This window comes from Tachypleus tridentatus, chromosome 13, assembly GCF_004210375.1.
Source record: "Tachypleus tridentatus isolate NWPU-2018 chromosome 13, ASM421037v1, whole genome shotgun sequence".
NCBI classification, from domain to species: domain Eukaryota; kingdom Metazoa; phylum Arthropoda; class Merostomata; order Xiphosura; family Limulidae; genus Tachypleus; species Tachypleus tridentatus.
In genome coordinates this window covers 153,414,321-153,437,897 of record NC_134837.1, presented here as the reverse complement: position 1 = coordinate 153,437,897, position 23,577 = coordinate 153,414,321, and the positions used below count along the sequence as shown (strand labels likewise).

Here is a 23,577-nt window from a genome sequence, read left to right as displayed (position 1 = left end):
CTACCTTATAGTAACTCAAATGTTAGCGGTAGATGGTGTTGACAGGTTACGTTTCCTCAACTCTGTTACTTCGAAATTAGAGATGACTATGTACACTGTAGCTCCACTCGAATTTCCAAAACATACTAACATATCACTGATATTTATTATATATGGTCAGAGCAGAATTCAAGTTTTTTTATATATTTTGGTTGCAAGTGGTGCAAAGTAAACCAACGCCTATAACACATAATTGCTTCAATATAATTTTCAGGTATTGTGTGTGAAAGCGTTATGTCGTGCTAGAGAAAACGCTAAATGTGATTAAATTCGCCACCTGGGGAACTATATATTTCTCTCAACGCTGCAAGAGAGATGTTTGGTAATTATTTCAGCTTCACTATTTTAGAGGTTATTCTGCATATACATTTTTTATTTGGTTGAGCAAAAATATGTATGTATTAGCCGATTAATTTGTCATAAAAAATAAAATAAAGAGGAGGAACTCGGAGAAGTGACTCATGACTTACTTTTGAAAGTGAAAAATATGTTTTATACGAAAGGTTGAGAAAGGAGTTTAACAAAATGTTAATTTTAGTTGTTGTTTTTTGTCATATGAAAGCGACTTTAAATTAAAAGAAAATGTCTTTTTAACAACTCACGTTTATTTCAGAATTGTTCAATTGAAATAATGAGATATTTGTGCGTAATACATATATATTATTAAAATACCTGCATACCAATGCAAGTATTGCACATCAGACAACTTGGAATCTCTGTATATCTACAGTAGCAAATTAAAACTGTGTATACATTTAAAAAATATGTTACTGATCTTAGAGATTTATTTATGATGCCAACTGGATGCTTAGTTTTGAAAGCAGGTGACTTGTTATTTCACCCTTTACCAAAAACCACTAGGTTTAATATTTTAGATTGCTGTATGTCCACCATTTTGACCCGGCAAGGCCAGGTGGTGAAGGCGCTAGACTTGTAATCTGAGGGTCGCGCGTTCGAATCCCCGTCGCACCAAACATATCGCCCTTTCAGTTATGAGGGTGTTATAATGTGACGGTCACTCCCCACTATTTGTTGGTAAAAGAGTAGCTCAACTGTTGGCGATGGATGGCGATGACTAGCTGCTTTCCCTCTTGTCTTGCTCTGCTAAATTAGGGACGGCTAGCGCAGATAGTCCTCGTGTAGCTTTGCGCGAAATCCAAAAAACAAACTTGTCCACCATCTTATGTTTGTTAGCATAATGACTTTTATTAATAACTGTCCCTCACTGGTACAGCAGAAAGTCTACGGATTTACAATGCTAAAACCAGGGGTTCGATTCCCTTCGGTGGACACAGAAGATAGCCCAATGTGGCTTTGCTATAAGAAAAACACAGTCCTTATTAGTACATTACTTAATGCCAGTGAGAAGTCCAGCAAGCACCAAGCACCATTCATTAAGAGAATTAGATTACATAACCAACTGAAACGCGAGGCTAAACTAATCATTTTACTTCTTGTGCTTAAGACATTAAGTGATTTATACGATGTGTACAGGTAATAATAGGCTGTTCTGTTTGATTTTTGAATTAAAGATGGCAGCCTTCGACTGGTAGAGATATATTAAACGACATCTGGCCTAAGATGGCTGAAGTTTCTGTTGAATGTTATCTGTGTAGTATCTAAATGCAAAAAAATACATCTTATTAACCAAATACAAATGTGTATTGTCTCTTCCTAAATATGTTGTCTGAACAACAAAGATAAAATATTTGATTAGTATAAACCGTTTTCAGCCGGTTATTATTAGTTATATGAAGGGCCTTCTTGACTCTTTTGATTTTATTACACCAGAAGACATTTTTCCATTACTCTCAAAGATCTTGGTTTAAAGGAGTATCGTTCAGCAAAGCATGATATGGCGACCTAGCTTTTGTCATATTTAACGTCAGACAGAAAAATGGAATATTTCGAATTGACAATGATCCCTAAAGTACAGAGGGAAAACAGCATCATCATCAAACAAACACATGAAAACAGTGAGTTAGACTCACGATTACAACAGCTACTTCAGGACCTTACGAGACTTTTGTCTCCACTAAACACATTAAGGCGTTCACTCACACACACTCCACTTTCTTTATCTATTCATTCATTTGTGTGTATTTTGTTTGAATTACTAATGAAGTAATTATAAATACTTGTAACTCATGGAAACGTACTGTAATTTATGAGCCACTTGCATTGATCATGTTTCATTAGTTGTAGGATTATAAAAACAAGAATACTTATCTTTACTGTAATTGTACCAAATTGTTTAGTCCATGCGAATTTTTACTCAAAAATTAATTTGTGGAAGAGTCGTAAAAGTAGTGCATGAAACGAAGCAAGGTAGAAATATCTACAGAGATTGATACTTCAGGGAAAAGTTCCATTAAAAAGTTATCTGTGATGAGGTTGATGAGTTTAGTGAAAATAGTTCTAAGAAAGATGTTCTGGATTTTGATAGTTCCTAAGAAGTCACTATATCTGACGTAGATTTACGATTGTAATGTAAAAGTAGCAACTTAGTCAAATGGGTCTTGCAAAACAGTCTTTGGTTTGATGTGTGCGCTTCAGAATTTTTAAAATCAGCTGAAACTTATAATTTCGTAGCTGAGCAAGGCAAAAGCACCGTTATAAAATAATGTTAATCACTTTCCTCAATTAAATGTTTTACGAAAATTGGGTATCTGAAGACATGTGTTATCTGAAATAAAAATAATAATTTATGCGGCCTGCGCTACACACACACACTATTCTAACACGATTTTATCTCGTTTGTTACTTTGAGATGAAACGCAAAGCTTGAAGTGACTTGTATATTGTTTATAAATTATGGCTAGACTTCAGAGAAGACACTGGTGTTTTATACTTGTGTTTGTAGCCTTTGGATTGATGGAAACAGACCAATCTCAGTATTCTTTTGCTGTTCGGATACCAATACAATGCCAGTCTTTCAGTTTTGGACAATAACGTTGTATGGTATTTGCTTTGAGACAGAATTATTTGTTCAAATTACAAATGTGAGTCAGTAGTGTTTTTAGCGAAGTGTTATATTTCACTTTACAACCAGATAACAGTAGTAAGCTCATTTGGATATAGTATGGAACAGATTGAAACATTTTTGTAATTCAGAAACATAAAACAAATAGGGTTTGGTGTGGCTGGAACACATCATGTGATGTCGTACCAGTGTTTCAGACGCAGGGACAACATCCCACGAATTTTGTTTTTGCTGCTGGATGTCAGCATGTCGGATTATGGATTCGAGCTTCGTTCCCAGTTACTGAAAAAAAAAAGATCGCCTTTCACACTTTGTGGTCGTGGGTGCGTTATCAGAGTAACTGAAAATCACGCTGATAGATTAGAGTATAGTATTAAAGTATCCTATTTGACAGTAGGGAAATGTAGACTAGCTGTTTTCTTTCTAGCTTATCACTTAAAAATTAGTGACTGCTTGCGATGGGCCTCACTAGATTTTAGCTGATAATAACAAAGCAGAAGCAAGTATAGAAATTAATGGGTTAATATAGGAAGAAAATGTCTTGAAAGGAGGTAAACGTATGGTGTACTAATGCATTTTGGATATTATAAAAAACAAGTCGATAAAAAATAGCAAAAATTTTAACTTTCTGTCAAGAACTCGAACATTTTAGAAACAAGAATAAATATCCATAAATGAAGATGATGAATTAGAAGCTATTGAAACTACTTTAAAGAAAATAAAACATTTGATGAGCTAATCACTGGAGTGGACCTGGCTAGGGCAGGTGGTTAGGGCGCCCGACTCGTAATTTGAATTCTCCAAACATGCTTGCCCATTTAGCCGTAAGGGCATTATAAAGTTACGGTCAATCCCACTATTCGTTGGTAAACGAATAGCCCAAGAGTTGGCGATGGTTGGTGATGACTAGCTGCCTTCCTTCTAGTCTTACAGTGCTAAATTAAGGATGGCTAGATTGTCTTCCTGCAGCTTTGTGCAAAATTCAAAACAAACAAACAAAACCTCTGGGACGAAAATTGCAATAATTATTACATACAAAATTTCTCATAAACGAAATTTAAGAATATGAATACTCGTTTGTTATTTTTCGTAAACCGATATGTCAGTGTTAGAAAGTAAAACAGTGGTAGTTTATATACCAGTAGCAACTCAAAGATGGTGAATGCAAATAAAAGGAAGTCCATAAATGTACTAGCGATGTAAAATCTTTTTGATTATCTGGACTAGGAGACTTAATTAGGCTTGACTCTAGTGGTTAGTTGATTCGAATCACATCAACGAAATTGCTCTTTCAGTCATGGTGACATTATCATGTGGCTATTCATTTAGAGTATTCCAAGTGTTGGCGGCTGATGGTCATGATTAGTTGCCTTTCCTCTGGTGCAACACTTAAATTAGGAACGGCTGGTGCATATATCCCTGAAGTAGCTTTTCGCGAAATTTAACAAGCAACTAAACAGAATTGTATCATGGCAATGATGACGTGTGATAAATTGTTAATCGTGATGAGAGATAAATGTTAGGTTAATGATTTATGAAAATATAAGCCTTGAATCTGTAGATGCCAGATGGATGATATCACTGAAGCTTTGACCACAGGAGACTGACCTGTTCTGTCAGGGTCACAATCACTAGTCACCCAATATATCTGCGTCTGTATGATGCTGCTAACTTGAGGTTAGAGAATAATATGCGTGTATACAGTTTATAAAATATATTCTGCAGTTGTGCGTAGTGCATATATTTTACATATCTACAATATGCGATTTAATGGGCAAATCGAATAATATTTTGTAACCGTTTTAATTTGAACATAGCACTCTGTATGCGGATCCACAGTGCTAACAAACTTTAAGTCAGAATTATCTTTAAAACACATTTATATACTAATTTGATCAAATTTTGCTTAAATTTTGGTCAGAAATATAAACAAACATATATATGCATCTCATTAGCAGACAACGCTGCAGACAAAACTTCTTAACGCATCAACCACTGAGAAACAACGTGACAATAAATATGTGAGCATTTCACATGTAATTACTACTATAAAAAACGTAAAATTGATGATATTATTTTAGATTATTATCAGTGACACACAAAGAAACAGCATTTGAGTGATTCTTTGAATTTAAAAATAATCTGGCGCTCGACTAGTAATCTGATGCTCGCGGATTCGAATCCCCGTTGCATCAAAAATGCTCGCCCTTACAGCCGTGTAGACACTACAGTGTGACGGTTAATCCCACTATTCGTTTGTATCAGAGCAGCTGAAGATTTGGCAGTGGCTGTTGAGGACTAGAAGCCTTATCTCTAGTTTTGCACTAATGAATTATAGAGGTTTAGTTCAGATAACCCTCGTGTAGCTTTGCGGAAATTCAAAAATTAACAAAGCATAATGGTTCGGGCACTATACTCGTAATCTATGGGTCGCAGGCTCGATACTTTTCCTTAAACATGCTCACCCTTTGCGTTTTTGAAGCGTTATAATATTACATTATATCCTAATGCTTATTGGATGTGAGGGGCGTTAAATTGTTGGCTCCCGTCTATTCTATCACTTCATAATTAGTGCTTAACGCAAAATTCAACAAACAAATCTTACGTTGTTGATATTAGAGTCATTTTTCTTTATATATTTCCAAATTACGCTTCTTTCTTTTTTTTTTTGACGTGCATCAAATTTATCAAGGAATATAATGATTTAAATAAGCCAGCGTTTTATAAGTATTGAACTTTCTGGATTAGAGTGAGGATACTTTGAATTTTACTAAATTTAGCTAAGGAGATTATATAAAACAACAAGTGTTCTCGCTGCACATCATGAAGTAAAAAGTATAAGTCGACATCTGTTTATCGAAGTTCAAGATTTAGGATCGGTGAAATACTCTTTTCTATATCGGTTTAGGATGTCTGATATATTCTAACCTAGACTACACAGTACCTAAGACACAATAAATTTCAGTTTTCTATATCGGTTTGGGATGTCTGATATATTGTAATCTAGACTCCAGAATACGCAAGACACAATCAATTTCAGTTTTCTATATCGGTTTGGGATGTCTGATATATTGTAATCTAGACTCCAGAATACACAAGACACAATCAATTTTCAGTTTTCTATATTGGTTTGGGATGCCTGATATATTGTAATCTAGACCCTAGAATACACAAGACACAATCAATTTTCAGTTTTCTATATTGGTTTGGGATGTCTGATATATTGTAATCTAGACTCTAGAATACACAAGACACAATCAATTTTCAGTTTTCTATATTGGTTTGGGATGTCTGATATATCGTAATCTAGACCCCTAGAATACCTAAAACACAATCAATTTTTAGTTATGTATGAATGGCAAGAATACGAATTAACATAACAGAAAATATAAAATGAAGTTCCGTTGTTTTACTTATATTTTCAGCTCAGTTTAGGGGACTCTATTATGAAAATCTACAATTGTTTTCCTGTGGTATCCAGTAGATAAACAACATTTTACAGGACAACGTAAATCAATCCGAAAAGTAAAGGAAATTTGTATTTTTAATTTTTCATAGCGCAGAATTTTCGTGCATGGATAAAACTAAAAAACGAATTGCGTCGCTAGTCCTTAACGTATTATCTCTGTTGACAGTAAAAATCGAAATTCGTGATAAAATATCTGTGACTTTTTATTCAATATATGCTTGATTTAAATCCATGAAAAACCAGCATATATTGGGGATTATAAGACATTTATAACGAAATGGTAACTGGTAACCATTTTAAAATATATATATAATGACAGCTCTGTACATTACATGACCCGTGGGTAATAATTTTGTGGATTTTCAAGGAATTACTTAACGTATAACGAGGTACACAAACAAAGCATGTTCTTGGCCTTCATTGCCATTCATACGAGTAGTATTCTACAAATAGTTATTTCAGGAAGTATTAAAGGTTTCAAATGTAGTGTTTTCGAAGTCTAATAAAGTACTGCATGTCGTAGTAACTTACATAAAAGAACGTATTTAGCTATATTTTTCATTCGAAAAGCAATGCCTACCAAGTGTATCTAGGTATTGTTCTAACTTCCAGTATTAATCCTGAAGGGCATATTTAGATTTAGGACCGTCTGTATAAGTGAGTTTAAAAGATTACACTAATTTTCTTTTCTTAATAGCTGACAAAATTTTAAACAGTAATAAATATCGATAATCGGTGGGACCCTTCCCCCGTGACTAATGTGATGAAATATGTGGCAGGACTTGTATGTAAACGTCGCACATAATTTTAAAGAAAACACTCCACAGCCTTTAACGAGTAATTTCTCATTGGTTTTATATTATTAAAATTTTGGCGTGTCTACTGAATATTTCCACTTAAATCAGTTTGTATAATTTATAATGGGTAGTTTAACAATATATCACATTTGTACTAGTTATTTATCGCATATTTCAACTACATTTTACAGCATGAAACAGTCACTTAAAAATGTTCGCTATTCTGATTCGAGTGCATTAAGATATATGTGTAGTGTAGTTTGAATTAGAAGTTCACCGGATATGAAACAACATATGTATGTTGTAGATTTCCGAGCAGCCACCACAGACGAAAGGATGCAATAAAGAATTGGAATTGAGCTAAATTACTGTAGTACTTTAAATATCTGTCATATCAAATATTATGTGATTAGGGCACTAGACTCCCTATCTGCGGGTCGGAGGTTTCAATCCCGTCCCACCGAACATGCTTGTCCTTTCAGCCATTGGGGCGTTAAACGTGACAGTCAATTCCGCTATTCGTTGGTAAGAGACCAAGAGTTAGTGATGGGTGGTGATAACTAGCTGTATTTGTTCTAGTCTTTTACTGCTCGATTAGGGATGACTAGCGCAGACAGTCTTACTGTAGCTTTATGCGAAATTAAAAAACAAACTAAATAGACGATCATGTTTTTATGTGCGACTTTGCAATAATTTAGGATACTGAATTGAGGAAAATGTACACCAGTGCAAATGATGAACGTCGAACGTGAATGGACATGGCTCTGATAGGGGTACTGAAACTATAACAGGAATTTTAAATGAGAACAAGTCCTCTTTTGTGTGACGTTCTCCATTTCACAGCACAATTAAACACCAGTACAGGAGGTGGAATCCTCTCAGATCCCTAAAAGGATCTGGATCACAATGATTTGGTTTGTTTTGAATTTTGCGCAAACCTACACCAGGGATCTCTGCTCTAGCCGTCCCTAATTTAGCAGTGTAAGATTAGAGGGAAGGCAGCTAGTCAACACCACTCACCGCCAACTCTTGGGTTACTCTTTTACTAACAAATAGTGGGATTGACCGTCACATTATAACGTCCCCACGGCTGAAAGAGCAAGCATGTTTGGTGTGAAGGGGATTCGAACCCGCGACCCTTATATTGCGAGTCGAGTGCCTTATCCACCTGGCCATGCCGGGCCAGATCACAATGAAGCCGAATTGAAGGGCGAAGATTTAGCTAGAATATATTCCAGTGCCCCAACCTACCAGTGGCACAACTGTATGTCTGAAGACTTACAACTCTAAAATCTTGGTTTCGATACCCGTGGTGGGCGGAGCACAGATAGCCCATTGTGTTGTTTTGTGCTTAACTTCAAAACTAACATACACATTCCAGTATTACATACAATTGGATTTTACATCCCACATCTTCTGTTAAATTAATGGTCCAGACGGAAGGAGAGAAGAGAGATATACTTGTGGAAACTATTTCTGTGTATTTTCCACACGTTTCCAACTGCAATTTTGTTGTTGCATATTTGCTTTGATTTGTTTATATTTGACATTTCGGCTACAGGAGTTCACAAAGTAAGATGCAGTGTTTTTTTTTTTAATTGAACAAGACTTGTTTATTGGAAAGACTACATGAAGTTACTTAGAATAAAGTTAGGACGCGGTACGTTAAAGCTTTTTACTTGTATAAATTTCGAGGAAGTTTCAGTTTGAAGTGATAATGTTCTAAAATAAATTGTGCATAATTAAGTAGTGCCTAGAATTTATCGTGTTTCAGAGAAACACATTATCTATGTAGGTCGAACTTACCAAAAGCAGTAGTTGCTTACTTTGAGCCACGTCATTACGAAATGTTTTTACTTCAACCACGTATCAGCTGCCTCAGCAAATTAAAAAAAAACAAAAAAACAGATTAGAGTGGTATGTTGTAAATTATCAATAGTTTGTGAACGTCCGCTACCAATGGCATCTTACTACTGAAGTCCCTAAATATATTTTATCACTAATCGACTTGATACACTTCGTCCTTCTGTGTCAATCCCACTATTTATTGGTAAAAGACTAGTCGAAGAGTTGGCGGTGTGTAGTGATGACTAGCTGCCTTTTCTCTAGTCTTACACTGCTAAATTAGGGACGGCTAGCACAGATAGCCCTCGCGTCGCTTTGCGCGAAATTCAGAAAGCAAACAAACCTTCTGCGTCCTCCGCTGGTAGAGCGGTAAGTCTTCAGATTTACAACGCTAAAATCAGGAATTCGATTCCCCTCGGTGGACACGGCAGATAGCTCGATGTGACTTTGTTATAAGAAAAATACACCCATTCTTATCGTTCTTCCGCAAGGCTTTTAGGTATTTATACTATAAAATATGCTTTACCTTTTCGTACGTTGGATTTAAGGTTTTACTCTCGTTTCCATTTCGTTTTACACATTCAAAAACTTTATTCTTATTTAGTTTTTGACATATAGCTTCGGGTACACAAACACATACATTGTTTCCTTTTAAAATTAAGCTATCACAGCGCAAGAATCAAACTCTTATTTTTTTCGTATTTTTGACATGCTCCAATAAAATTGCCTGCTTAACTGCTGTGCAACGAAAAAGAACAGGTTTCTCAAAGTATGCTTACGTATTCGAACAAACACACACACATACTGTTCTTTCTCCATTTAAGTCGCGTTGTAAAATTTGATTATTTGAAAATCTTTCTGAGTTTAATATTACATAAACTCTCAAGCCTCAAACACCTTATTTAAGTACATGGTCGTTATCAGTTGCAGTGTTTTAGGACACTGTGATAGATGAACAGCTGAGAATTTTTGTTATAGTGTTTTCATTTCACAGATGTATGGTATCAGTGAGATATCGATGTTTACTACTACAATAAAAGTGGACTCCAAAGTCTAATGGCGCCGACAGTTCCAATGGCGCCAGCAGTCACTAATGTTATTAAATGTGGCAAGAAAAAATTATTACTACAAGAAGTGTGCCACGCTCAAACTGAGCTTCGATCTTTGCAGTAAATATGAAAGAAACATATCTTGTACATCAGTGTTCTTTTAACAAATTTAATAATAATAAAAGTGCATCGTAGAAGTATTGAGAGACGTTAATATTTTTGAAAGATAAAATACAATTTGTAATGTACTCATCACTTTTAATTTTTCAGTTTCATATATATTTTTAACCAGTGAATGTAATATTTAAATGTTAAGTTTGCATAAAGTTATAAAAGTTACAACGTACTGTAAAACAGTACGTGAAGTGTTATTGCATCATAAATGGATTATGCAATATGAAATTAATTTCAAATGCTTTAAACAGAGATAATTAGTTTGACCTTTCAGCTCATAATTTTAAATAACTTATTTCCTTTTAAGTTTTCATAGTAATTTATTCTTAAAAGCAGGGATAGCAGTGCTGTTTTATCATAAAGTTTGGATACTTACTTCACTAATTCAAATTATTCTGTATTTTACATTTTAATTTTAAATGTATATTTTTGTGTACTATTGATAGAATTAATAATAGATTTTATGTTGTGATGAACTCGCTCTTTTCAGACAAACTTTGAATTATCATTAATTTAGTCCGGCATTTGCGCATATCGTTTGGAATTAATTCGTTCCCCCTTAACAATAACTGCGAAATTGTAATTTCCAAGTGTTAATTTAATTGGAATTTTGAAGTTCGAAGTGTGTTACGACTTATTAGTCACATTATTATTGTACTACATGGTTCAGTGTTAAGGGTTTGTTTGTTTTTTTTTAATTTCGCACAAAGCTACTCGAGGGCTATCTGTGCTAGCCGTCCCTAATTTAGCAGTGTAAGACTAGAGGGAAGGCAGCTAGTCATCACCACCCACCGCCAACTCTTGGGCTATTCGTTTACCAATGAATAGTGGGATTGACCGTAACTTTATAATGCCCTTACGGCTAAATGGGCAAGCATGTTTGGAGAATTCGAATTACTTGTTACTCTTTTACTAACAAATAGTGGGATTGACCGTCACCTTATAACGCCCCCACGGCTGAAAGAACGAGCATGTTTGGCGCGACGGGGATGCGAACCCGCGACCCTTATTTATACATTTTAATCCTCAATTAATTAATCCTCATTGGGTCTTTCTATTGCCAATCAGGTGGCTACTAAGCTTCATTATATGAACAAAGGAATTTGATTAACAATTTCCCTTTGTCTACTCACAAATGTGTGTTCTAATAATCAACGTTTTACCATCAGTTTCCGTTTGTTTACTTTTTCTGTTGTCAAGGTGATTTATGTCCCCTTCCATTCCCCCCTCAATTCTCACACTTTATCTAATCAATAAAAAGTTAAATTGACGATACATTAACTATAAACACTTGTATGTAAAGGCTAACGTAATTTAAGTAAACAGCTTTCACAGTGATAAACTATACTAATTGGTGACATGTTAGCTGAAGAATTTCACGTATGTTATCGAACCAAACACGCAACTTGAGATCAATCTTTCCGACGTGCAGTCTTTGTGTTGCTATAGCAACTGCACATGTCACTGAAAGTAGAATCACTTTTTTTCTTTTCTTAAAACATGCACCTGGAGACAGTTAAGATATAAAGCATGATTTATAAGTAACGGAACGTACTGCTAACATAATTCAGTTACATGTAATATGTAATCTCCCAACATAGTTTTGGCAGCCATAGGTGATTACTGTGTTGTAATACATACACCTTCTTGTTCCTGCAAACAATGATCATTTCAGATATAGGGGTTGTTATCGTTAAATAACACCTGTTTGGATAACTTATTATCTACTGTTCAGCTTGTGTTAGTATAATCAAAAGACTTGTAAGCAACTGCCTTCTTAATTACAAAGAAGTAAAATGTTGTCCTCTCTCTTGATATATTATATGTCTATCTTTCATAACAAACGTTCACAATGCATCAAATATTTCATGAACATATGGTAAGGTGCACATTGATGTTCACAACTTTTAACTAGAATGATATATTGAGGACGCTCCACACTTTCCATTATAGCGTACTTAAGTAAGTTGGTAATGCTTATTTCTTTTACATATTAATGTATCTACATTATTCCTTTACACATTAGTTTACCTACAGATGTTAATAATACAACATTATTAGGTTGTTTTAACTACAGGTGTTGGTAATGCTGTATTGCATTTACACGTTGTTTTATCTACAAGTGTTGATAATGTATTGCATTTCCCGTTAGTATATCTACATGCCTATTGTTAATACTGTATTACGTTTTAACATAGTGTCCCGACATGTGTGTTGATAACGCTGTATTGCTTTTACATATTAATATATCCACAAGTGTTGCTAGTACTGTATTTGCAAATTAGTGTATCAAGAGATGTGTTGGTAATGCTACATTGCATTTACACATTAGCATATCTACTGGTGTGTTGACAATGCTGTATTGTGTTTGCACATTAATGTATCTACTGGTATGTTGATAATGCTGTATTGTGTCTGCACATTAGTATATTTACAGACATAGCGATTTCGTGATTTATTAGGACACAGTTGTGAGTTATTTGGAAATAGTCAATGTTGTAAATCAAGAATGTACAAATAATTTAGTGCTACACAATGTTTCAGTCATTTACAGCATGAATATCACTTTTATATGAGTTTTTGCTCTGGAAATGTGAATGTTGATTTTGTGTCCGTTAACAGCATTTTTTTGTTTTTAAAAATAAAATACTGGTCATTTGCAAATGTGTCAGTTTTTTTTTATTATAGGTAATCCTATGTGATATATGTATTTCTTTGAATAAACGAGTTTACACATTTGAATATTTTACAATGTTTGTGGCCTGATTAGTTATCGGGATATCTTAAGTAAAAGGTCAGAGGGTTGCCATGTGAGAGGAGATAAAAAGATGCTGTTTGAGGGTTACATAACTATTGCATAATTCGCAAGTTATGCTGACATCTGAGGGTTTTATAACTATTACGTAATATGTTACAGTTTCACGAATTTGAATCAGAGGGTGAGTTGCTGAGGTCATAGTTACACGAAATGTAAATAGAGGGCGCGTTGGTATCACGAGAGCGCGGATAGTTCGCGAGCGAACCATCAGAGGGTGATGCATGTAAATATATCATCTGTATAGTAACAATCAAATTTTAAAACGAATATTTTATCTAACTTGCATAAATATCAGGACAGGAAAGTTTTATCACAATTACAGTTTCACTTCATAAGTAACGATTACATTAAAGCTGCTTCTTATCAGTTTTGTAGTTTTTTCTTATTTGTTTAATTAGTTTATGCTCCTCTCTCAAAGGCGGGTGATGTTTCTATAGACGGACGGTATTAATAAGGATAGTATTTGTATAGGCATATTGTGGATGTTTTACAAGGCCAGACAATGTTACAATACTTCCTACCCATGATATTTGATGGCGAAAGTTGTCTGTCGCCATGGGGCGCGTTACTAGGAGATATCACGTGATATCATAATTTGAGTGTTACTTAACAAAAAGCATGTTGCTTGTAGTAATAGTTTAAATATATAATTGACAACTGCAAACATAAATTAAAACAAGTTGAAATCTGTATGCAGCCTTACAGAAGTTCAGTATTGTTGTCTATGTATAGAACCTTAGTAACATTAAGTTATAAAGTTAAATATATAAACTAAAACTGTAAACCGATATTTAGACAAGTTAAAATTTCATGCAATCCTATGGAAGTATAATAATACTTTCTTTCTTTAGAATCTCAATAAGACCATCCACCTATAGAACCTTAGTAACACTGTCTATCAATAGAAACACCATCCAACCCTTGTAAGACAAACAGTTCAATTAAACATATAGACAAAAACTATGAAGTTGATAAGACCTAGAGATTAATACAGCATATTTAATGTGTTATTTATAGAATAAAACTGTAACTGTTGTCAAAGCTTTTCAGTAATGATTGTAAAACAATATTATCTAAATGAGATAAAATACTAATTTTAATGCTGTGATTGTTGCTATAAAGATAATGACATATTTATTTACATCACACTCTGATGGTTTACTCACTAACTATGTGTACACTTATTTTACTAACATGACCTCTGTTCCACTTCATGGAACTGTAAGATATATGTTATGTACTAGCTATGTAACCTTCAAGTACCAGCCTAATTGGCATATTATGTAACCTTCAGGTGGCATTCTTTTATTTTCACTCACTTGGCTGCCCAATACTGAGGGAGTACCCTTTGGGTACCAGTGTATCCCTATAACTACTGGCCTGACAACATCTGGTTGTTAGGGAGCTCAACAATGCGTCTTGTTGGTGTTAAGTTCAAATTCCTTTACTAAACATGTAAGATCTTTCAGTTACAGGGACGTTATAATGACACAGTCAGTTCCACATTTCATTGGTAAAAAAGTATCCCAAGATTTAGCAGCAAATAATGTTGGCTAGTTTTACTATCTAATCTACCACTTCTAAAATTAGGGATGTCTAGCATGGATAGCCTTCAAGTATCTTTGTGCAAAATTAAAGTGCACACAATAATTATCTTTGAAGGTGAAAAAATGTTGCAGTATTATACAATATTTTGCACTTAACAGTTTTATTTATATAAAAAAATTTAATGTATTTGTATGTTTTATCTGTACTTATTGATTTTCTCAGACTTAACAGCAAGTTATGAAGAAATGATTTAATTAGATATTTTTGTTAAAATCTAGTTAACTGGAAGGTTATTTTGTTGCATAAAAACTCAGTGGATTATGTCAAATATATTAGTTCAATACTAAGATATAAATGATAAACATTTAAGTGTTTTAAGAAATTGGTAAACTTACAGTAATTGAAATATATTCTCTAGTAGTTATATGATTACAAAAATTAATGTAAAACTTTAGAGATTCTGTGTATTTCATGTATTAAGCTGTGCTGATGTATATAAAGACAAGCAACACGATTGAGTAATTGCTAATTTGCAGTTACAGGTAATACAAGGACAGAAGCAGGTGAAGATAATTTATATAATGATATTCATGAGTGTAAATTTTTACAAATATAGTGAAGTGATTGTTTTTGACAACAATAATGTAATATATTTAGTAATAATACTGGCAGAATAATATGGAGTGATGCATTTAGTATGTGCTAAGAGAATTATTCTGCCTTGATGGGCTGTATTCCCATGGAGCAGAGGTTCAGTGGTTTGCATCCAATTACAGCAAAGAAAATGAGTTATAGGAATAAATATGAAATGACTGTTCATCTGACAAGAATTGGTAGTGGTTGGTTTTGGTTATAAAGATAGCTATAAAAAAAATCCTGATTTTATATTTTATTGGATGTATGAGAACACTTATATATATATTTGTAGGCCTATATGTGAGTTATATAGATGTTATTTCAATTGCACAGCAACTGTTTTGTTATCGTATGCCAGGTGTCCCAGTATGTTCATTTTTTTTATTTTTCTGTGTCAGAAGTATCCCAGAATGATTCCTTGATACCTATATGTGATGAGAGTACTTCCCAGAGAAAGTTTTATTTGTACAAGTTACCTTCTCTGGGATTCAAGTATTTGCTGTATGTGGTGTCAGACACTGTAACATACTACATAGGCCTTAAATTCCTTTAGATGGGTGGTCTTGAGGTGGTTAAAGGGTCAACTGAATATTAGTGTCAGACACTTTTAATGAGTGTTGTGAATATTATGTCTGGTGCTGGTATTCTGACATAGTGCTCACAAAATGACCTGGGTGTAGCTGCACTGTACTAATTTGACAGTGTTATACATTTTCTAGAAATAGTCCATGGTAGGTAGGGTCAGTGGATACTGGACCTTTTATTTTCTTATGGATAGCAAAAGATGAAACCAGAATAAAAGACAAAAATAATTTATTGGAAAGTGGCCAGATTTTGGAGACTTTTAAACAGTTTCTTACCATTCATGCACCTTTCTCTCTTGTTTTATGTTCATTATCAGAAAAGTCTCTTGGGCAGGTGCCTATCTCTTTTCCTTCATAGTGGATCAGGAGGGTTTGATGACTCTCCTAATTCAACCAAGAAGCTATGATATGGGGGACATATTGCTTGAAATGTCTTGACCACAAGATGGTGAATTTCTTTTGAAAGTAAAATCCATTGTGGATTTGCCTGTTGAGGTTGCTTTCCATGTTACTTTGAATTTCTCAAGAGGTAGTATTGAGAGGAACCTGATTAACATTCCCAAGTTGGAAATCCTTGCTGTTTTCTCCAGCCGTGGGTTTTTGGCCGTTTGACATATCTCTATTAAAAAAAAAGAATAGTTCAAACAACTTGTATTCTTATATTGAAGTTTACTTCATCATGTTTACCTGTCACTATAAAGACTATTTGAATTGTAAGGCAAATCCTTATATTCCTAACCCTCTCAGATATTTCTAATGTCAGCAGTTTGGGCATTCTAAAACATCTGGCCATGGTTAACTGATTTGTTCTTGTTGTGGTGGCAAAAGTCCTATGAGTGTTGCTTGGACCTATATTGTGTTAATTGTAGTGGCCCTCGCACCTCCTACTTTTGTTCATACCTTAAATGGGTTAAAGAGAAAGGGGTATAGTGGTAAAGGGCTGATAACAACACTTCTTTATCCTGAGGCATGGAAACTGTTGTTTCATGTTTGAACTCTGACACATTCTATTGCATTCTATTCCACTGCTACAGTAGAAGATGCTGACAGAACTCTTCACATCTCCCATAGAATATTTTTATCAACATGTAAAGCATATTCTGTCCTCTGTAGATATAAGACTTGATAAGTCCACGTTTGCTCAAATATCCATCCCTGTTGCAGCATCTACTGAATACTTTGGCTCATGTGCATTGGTCCTGAGGTACAGGACCATTATTTAGTTACACATTCACATACTAGGTTCTTATATGCCCCAAAGAGACCTGCCCCATCTACTAAGGGTTGTATCCATAGATGTTGATAGACCTCTTTCTAATAAACAAAAATTTTGTGATCATAAAAAAAAAGGCTTTCTATCCAGTTCTCCTACTTTTTCTGAATAAAAATGGCCATTTTATTGCAGTAGATCTGTAGAATTTTCCATTCTAATTTAGACAACACATTAAGGCCTTAATTGATTCCCATCATCCTAAATGTCTCTCCTTATAAGAAACGTTCCTAGATATCTGATTTTAGTGATTTTCCTTGAGTGGGAAAGACAGGTTGCAGGGGTCATGCGTTCATGGGGATGTGGCACTACTGGTTGATCAACATACACACACACCATGTCTGTGCCACTAGATGCCATTGCCATTCCTGGCTCCATGTGTCATACTATTGCTGTTTGTTCTCTTTACTTGTAACTGGGAGAAGATTATGATCATGTAGATTTTGTTGATTTTATTAAACAGTTATCATTTCCTTTCTTCATCTTGAGAGATTTTAGTGGACACAATTTTCAAGACTTCAAAGCAAGAAGTAATCTTTTTTTTTTTGAGTTAATTTTACCTCAAGTATCTCTTTGTGACCACCACTTCCAATGTTATCTCGGACAAGATTCAAAAGATTAATGGGAAGTTAACCTCCAATTTTCTTTTGATTTTGTAATTCAATGGGCAAAATGTTGCTAATTTACTAGATATTGACTTAGGAAGTGCTTTTCTAACCAGCCCAGCACTTCCACCTTTTATTCCTACCTTCTTGGTCATCAAGTTTTGACCAAAATATTTCAGTTTTTTTTTTTAGCATGTAGTTGTCAACTTCTTGCATTTGTAGAACTAATTATTGCTCTTTATTGGTCCAGCCATACATTTGTTTAACTGATGATATTATTATGAGATGTACCATATTTCTCCTGCTTCTTTTGCATTTCCTCTGGTTGTTTTTAACTGGACTTGGCAGGAGGATTTTCCATTTGTATGATTTAAGGCTATTGTCATCTCTTTCCCTAAGTCTGGAAAAATCTCAAGATTCCATCTAATTATCATCCTGTTACTTTGACCATCTGTTTCTGAACGGTTTTGAAGAGAGTGATTAGTGGTTCAGGGAACCAAACAACCTCCCCTCTCCAGTGTGGTTTCCACAGACAGTGATCTTCCTTGAATCACCATATTCAACTTGAAATGTCAACTAGCGAGGCCTACTGCAAGAGAGAGCATCTTGTTTGTTGAAAAAGCTTATGACACAACATGATGGCTGAGACAAAGTTCTTAGAACTTCTATTTATCTGTAAGTTGACTTTTATTTCACACATTAAATAGCTTCATATCAAGTGTACAAGGACACTGAATGTCCTGAGCATTTTTGCTGCTTCTTTTTGGAGAGCAGATAGATATTCCGTGTTGAAAATCTATTATGCCTTCACTCAGTCAAAGGTGGAATATGGATATACAGTTCAGTCAGGATTTTTCTTTGAAAATGCTGAACCATTTATGTTATCAAGGGCTTAAGCTCTGTGTGGGGATTCTCTCCACTCTTGCAGTTTAAAATCTATAAACTTAGTCCTGTGAACGTCCACTTTACCTCAGATGCTTGCAACTTTCCTTGCAACATACTGCAAAGTTCTAATACTTATTGTATCATCTCACCTGGCATTGTGTCTTCACGCTCTGGTGGGCTTTGCTTTTTTTAGAACTAGCCACTGTGCCATTCCTACATTCAATCTTCATATCTAGGTGTAGTTAACTAAGTTGGATCTGACATTAGATGAAATTGCTGAGTTGTATATTTTCATTTAGTCCATCCTGCCATGGCTTGTTACCATTTCCACTTGTGGCTTTTCTTTCAGTCATTTGAAGAGGTCAGTTATTCTTGATTGGAAGTACCATCCACTCTTTGTTGAACATCTTATAAACAGTTCTTTTGTTTCTGTTTTCTCATATGGTTTGAAATCTGGTGACTCTGGTGTGGGCTCTGCAGTGGTTTGCTATGACTTAGTTGTTGCTCACAAGATTTATTCTACAGATTCTGTGTTTACTGCCAAGTTGTGTACAATTTCATGTGCCTTGGATCAGATAGAGGCTAAGAAGTACACTAATATATAACAACTTGGTTAGCTCTTTGCTGCTCTGGAATCATTTAATGTGTGTTCACAAGTGATTGGTTCACTTGTCTTTATAATATATATCTATTAATTTTTTCTGGATTCCTGGAAGTGTCAGTATGTTTGGCAATAAATGTGCTGACACTACAGCTAAATCTATCTGCTCTGGCATTGTCACAGCTGTGCTGCCTGTCCTATATGTGGGCCACAGACCTATCATTAAGGCATGGCTTTACAACAGTTGGAAATCAGTTTGGAGTTAGCAATATGATGTTTAATTCTTTAACTTTTTCAAGAAATACAGTTAGCTTCCTAATCTGTTCTTTTATTTATTTTAAAATTTATGATATTTTGCAGTTGGTTTCATTTCTGGGTTTAATGTTTCAGTTTTATTACAGTCTTCTTAATGCTGATATATAAGGGGTTTTGTACCAAATAACTCTCAATATCAACCAGCCACCTAGTACATACATTGTGATTTGTGATAATAACAATTTCTATGATTATAATCAATTATGGTTGTTATAAGACAAATGTGTGTTCCCTCAATACCCTAAATATCAGCACTTCAGGGAGAAGGCTTGGTACTAAATTACATTATTGGAATAAATTCCATTTCTTAACTTTTAGTACAACTTTACCCAGTCATCCTGTCTTTCATTATACTAGGTATCCATTCATGTGTACGACCATTATAAAAGCAAAAGTTCCAGTTTCAGAAATTAAATTTTAATTATCACCATGTTATTGGTCTTTATATTATTAGTTTTTTAGAAGCAACTACCTTAATATAACATTTCAAATAGTAGTATGTAGTGTTTGATGTAATACATTGATGTACTATATTATGGTACATTTGATAGAAGGTTTATCCTTGTTGTTTGTTAGGCTTCATGATAACAGTATGTTGCTTATAGTCTGACGTGGCTGTGTGGTTAGAACCAGTGATGTCGAGAAACCCACTTGTTGAGAAATTTATATGCAAAAACGGCTCGTTTGGGTTGAGAAAATATTTTACATAGAAGAGCGAACAACGTTTCGACCTTCTTCGGTCATCGTCAGGTTCACAAAGAAAGAGGTAATTGACCGGAAGCTGACCACATGTTTGAAAGGGGTTGTGTAACTCTGTGTCGAAATGTAGAGGGCGGTATTAGATGTTTGAATATATAATTTTATTTATTTTATTATATTAATATAGGTATAAAGGTGTTCCTTTATATTGGTTTATTTTGGGTTTAAGTTGTTGTATAAGTAAGGCTTCTTTGATTTTGCGTTTGTTTATGTTTGTTTCTTTATTTAGTATTTGAGTGTTTTCTATGGTTATGTTGTGTTTATTTGACTTGCAGTGTTCGAAAACGTGTGAAGGTGACTTTTTATGTTCTTTGAATCTGGTTTCCATTTTCCTACTTGTTTCTCAATATAGAAGTCGTGGCAGTTATCACATTGTATTTTATAAATAATGTTGGTGTTGTGTTTGTCAGTGTAGTTTTTACATAGTATAGACCTCAGTTTTGTGCCTGGTTTTTGAATAAATTTGGTATTAACTGGAATGTCATATTTTGTTACTAATTTTTGCCAAATGTTGGTTATTTGTTTGCTGATGTCAGGAATATATGGTATACAGCAGTATATGGTTTCGTGGTTTTTGATTCGTGAGCTGTATTTACTTTAGTTGGTGGTTGATTTTGCTTTTGTCTAGGTGTGTGCGTATAATGTTTTCTACGGTTTGTGGAGGAAACTTATTGATGTTGATGAAGTATTGTTTTATTTTGTCTAATTCATCGTTAATTTTATCTGGTGAGCATAGTTTTATGGCTGTGTTTATTTGGTTTCTTAGTATGTTGAGTTTTGTTTTGTTTCATGTGCTGAGTCCCAAGGAATGTATAGTCCAGTATGGGTGATTTTTCGGTGGATTTCTGTTTTGAATTGTGTGTCAGTTCTTGTAATTTTGAGGTTAAGAAATGATATTTGATTGCTTTCTTCCTGTTCACATGTGAAGTTAATGTTGGGATGTATAGAGTTAATGTGATTGAAAAAATTAAGTATGTGTTCTGTAGATTTGAATCGCAACCGTGTCATCTACATATCTGTACCAGTATAGTGGTGGATGTAATGCTGTGTTAATTGCTTGTGTTTCAACTTGTGTCATAAAAATATTGGCTAGAACTGGTGATACTGGGTTGCCCATGCTTAGGCCATTTGTTTGTATATAGTTTTGGTTGTTGAACATGAAGTTGGTCTTTATCGTGGTGAATTCTATGAGGGTTGCTAACTGGTTACTGGGAATTTCTATAGTTGGGTTAGGGTCTCGGATATAGAGTTCTAAGGCTATCTTGCAGGCTTCAGTGGTTGGAACTTCTGTAAAGAGGGATATAACATCGAAACTGGCCATTAAGGCTTTATGATTAAGTTGATTCAGATTAGACTTGAAATTAAAAGAGTCTTTGATGAATGAGCTGGCTGATGTTACATATTTAGAGAATGCCCATGCTATGTATTTACCAAGATTGTAATTAAACGATTCATATGTGGACATTATTGGTCGTAATGGACAATCTGGTTTATGAGGTTTGGGGATGCCGTATATTTGCGGTGTCGCGTGAGTCGGTTTTACGTAGGTAGGAATAAAGTGTTTGTGAAATTGTGTTGGCTTTTTTCATTTGTAGTAGTAATTTGTTCAGTTGCGTCTCGTGTGTCTTTGTTGGATTTGTGTGTATTGGTTTAAATTTGTTCGTGTCTGATAAGATGTTATTCATTTTTGAATGTATTCATTCATGTTCATTATGACTATAGCGTTACCTTTATCTGCTTTTAGAATTTTTATGTTTTTGTCTTGTTTTAGGTTTTTAATGGAATTAATGTCTCTTTTTGTAAGGTTGTTTTTTAGTTTTCTGTTTTGTGAAATTATGTTGAGACATTAATTCCATTAAAAACCTAAAACAAGACAAAAACATAAAAATTCTAAAAGCAGATAAAGGTAACGCTATAGTCATAATGAACATGAATGAATACATTCAAAAATGAATAACATCTTATCAGACACGAACAAATTTAAACCAATACACACAAATCCAACAAAGACACACGAGACGAACTGAACAAATTACTACTACAAATGAAAAAAGCCAACACAATTTCACAAACACTTTATTCCTACCTAACGTAAAACCGACTCATGCACACCGCAAATATAATGCATCCCCAAACCTCATAAACCAGATTGTCCATTACGACCAATAATGTCCACATATGAATCGTTTAATTACAATCTTGGTAAATACATAGCATGGCATTCTCTAAATATGTAACATCAGCCAGCTCATTCATCAAAGACTCTTTTAATTTCAAGTCTAATCTAAATCAACTTAATCATAAAGCCTTAATGGCCAGTTTCGATGTTATATCTCTCTTTACAGAAGTTCCAACCACTGAAGCCTGCAAGATAGCCTTAGAACTCTATATCCGAGACCCTAACCCAACTATAGAAATTCCCAGTAACCAGTTAGCAACCCTCATAGAATTCACCACGATAAAGACCAACTTCATGTTCAACAACCAAAACTATATACAAACAAATGGCCTAAGCATGGGCAACCCAGTATCACCAGTTCTAGCCAATATTTTATGACACAAGTTGAAACACAAGCAATTAACACAGCATTACATCCACCACTATACTGGTACAGATATGTAGATGACACGTTGCGGATTCAAATCTACAGAACACATACTTAATTTTTTCAATCACATTAACTCTATACATCCCAACATTAACTTCACATGTGAACAGGAAGAAAGCAATCAAATATCATTTCTTAACCTCAAAATTACAAGAACTGACACACAATTCAAAACAGAAATCCACCGAAAAATCACCCATACTGGACTATACATTCCTTGGGACTCAGCACATGAAACAAAACAAAACTCAACATACTAAGAAACCAAATAAACACAGCCATAAAACTATGCTCACCAGATAAAATTAACGATGAATTAGACAAAATAAAACAATACTTCATCAACATCAATAAGTTTCTCCACAAACCGTAGAAAACATTATATGCACACACCTAGACAAAAGCAAAATCAACCACCAACTAAAGTAAATACAGCTCACGAATCAAAAAACCACGAAACCATATACTGCTGTATACCATATATTCCTGACATCAGCAAACAAATAACCAACATTTGGCAAAATTAGTAACAAAATATGACATTCCAGTTAATACCAAATTTATTCAAAACCAGGCACAAAACTGAGGTCT

At 34.4% G+C, this 23,577-nt stretch overlaps 1 protein-coding gene across 6 annotated transcripts in view; it reads left to right on the top strand.

Annotated features, from left to right (window-relative positions):
* Nucleotides 1-23,577, top strand: part of LOC143237638 (disks large homolog 1-like) — a 262,734-nt gene that overhangs the window by 60,884 nt on the left and 178,273 nt on the right. The window contains exon 1 of one of the 6 annotated variants that reach the window (XM_076477118.1): nt 9,364-9,632. The exons of the other annotated variants lie outside the window; for them this stretch is intronic. The gene's annotated coding sequence lies outside the window, so the exon portion shown is untranslated. Of the gene's footprint in view, nt 1-9,363; nt 9,633-23,577 lie in introns of those variants that run through there. 6 annotated transcript variants of the gene reach the window in all.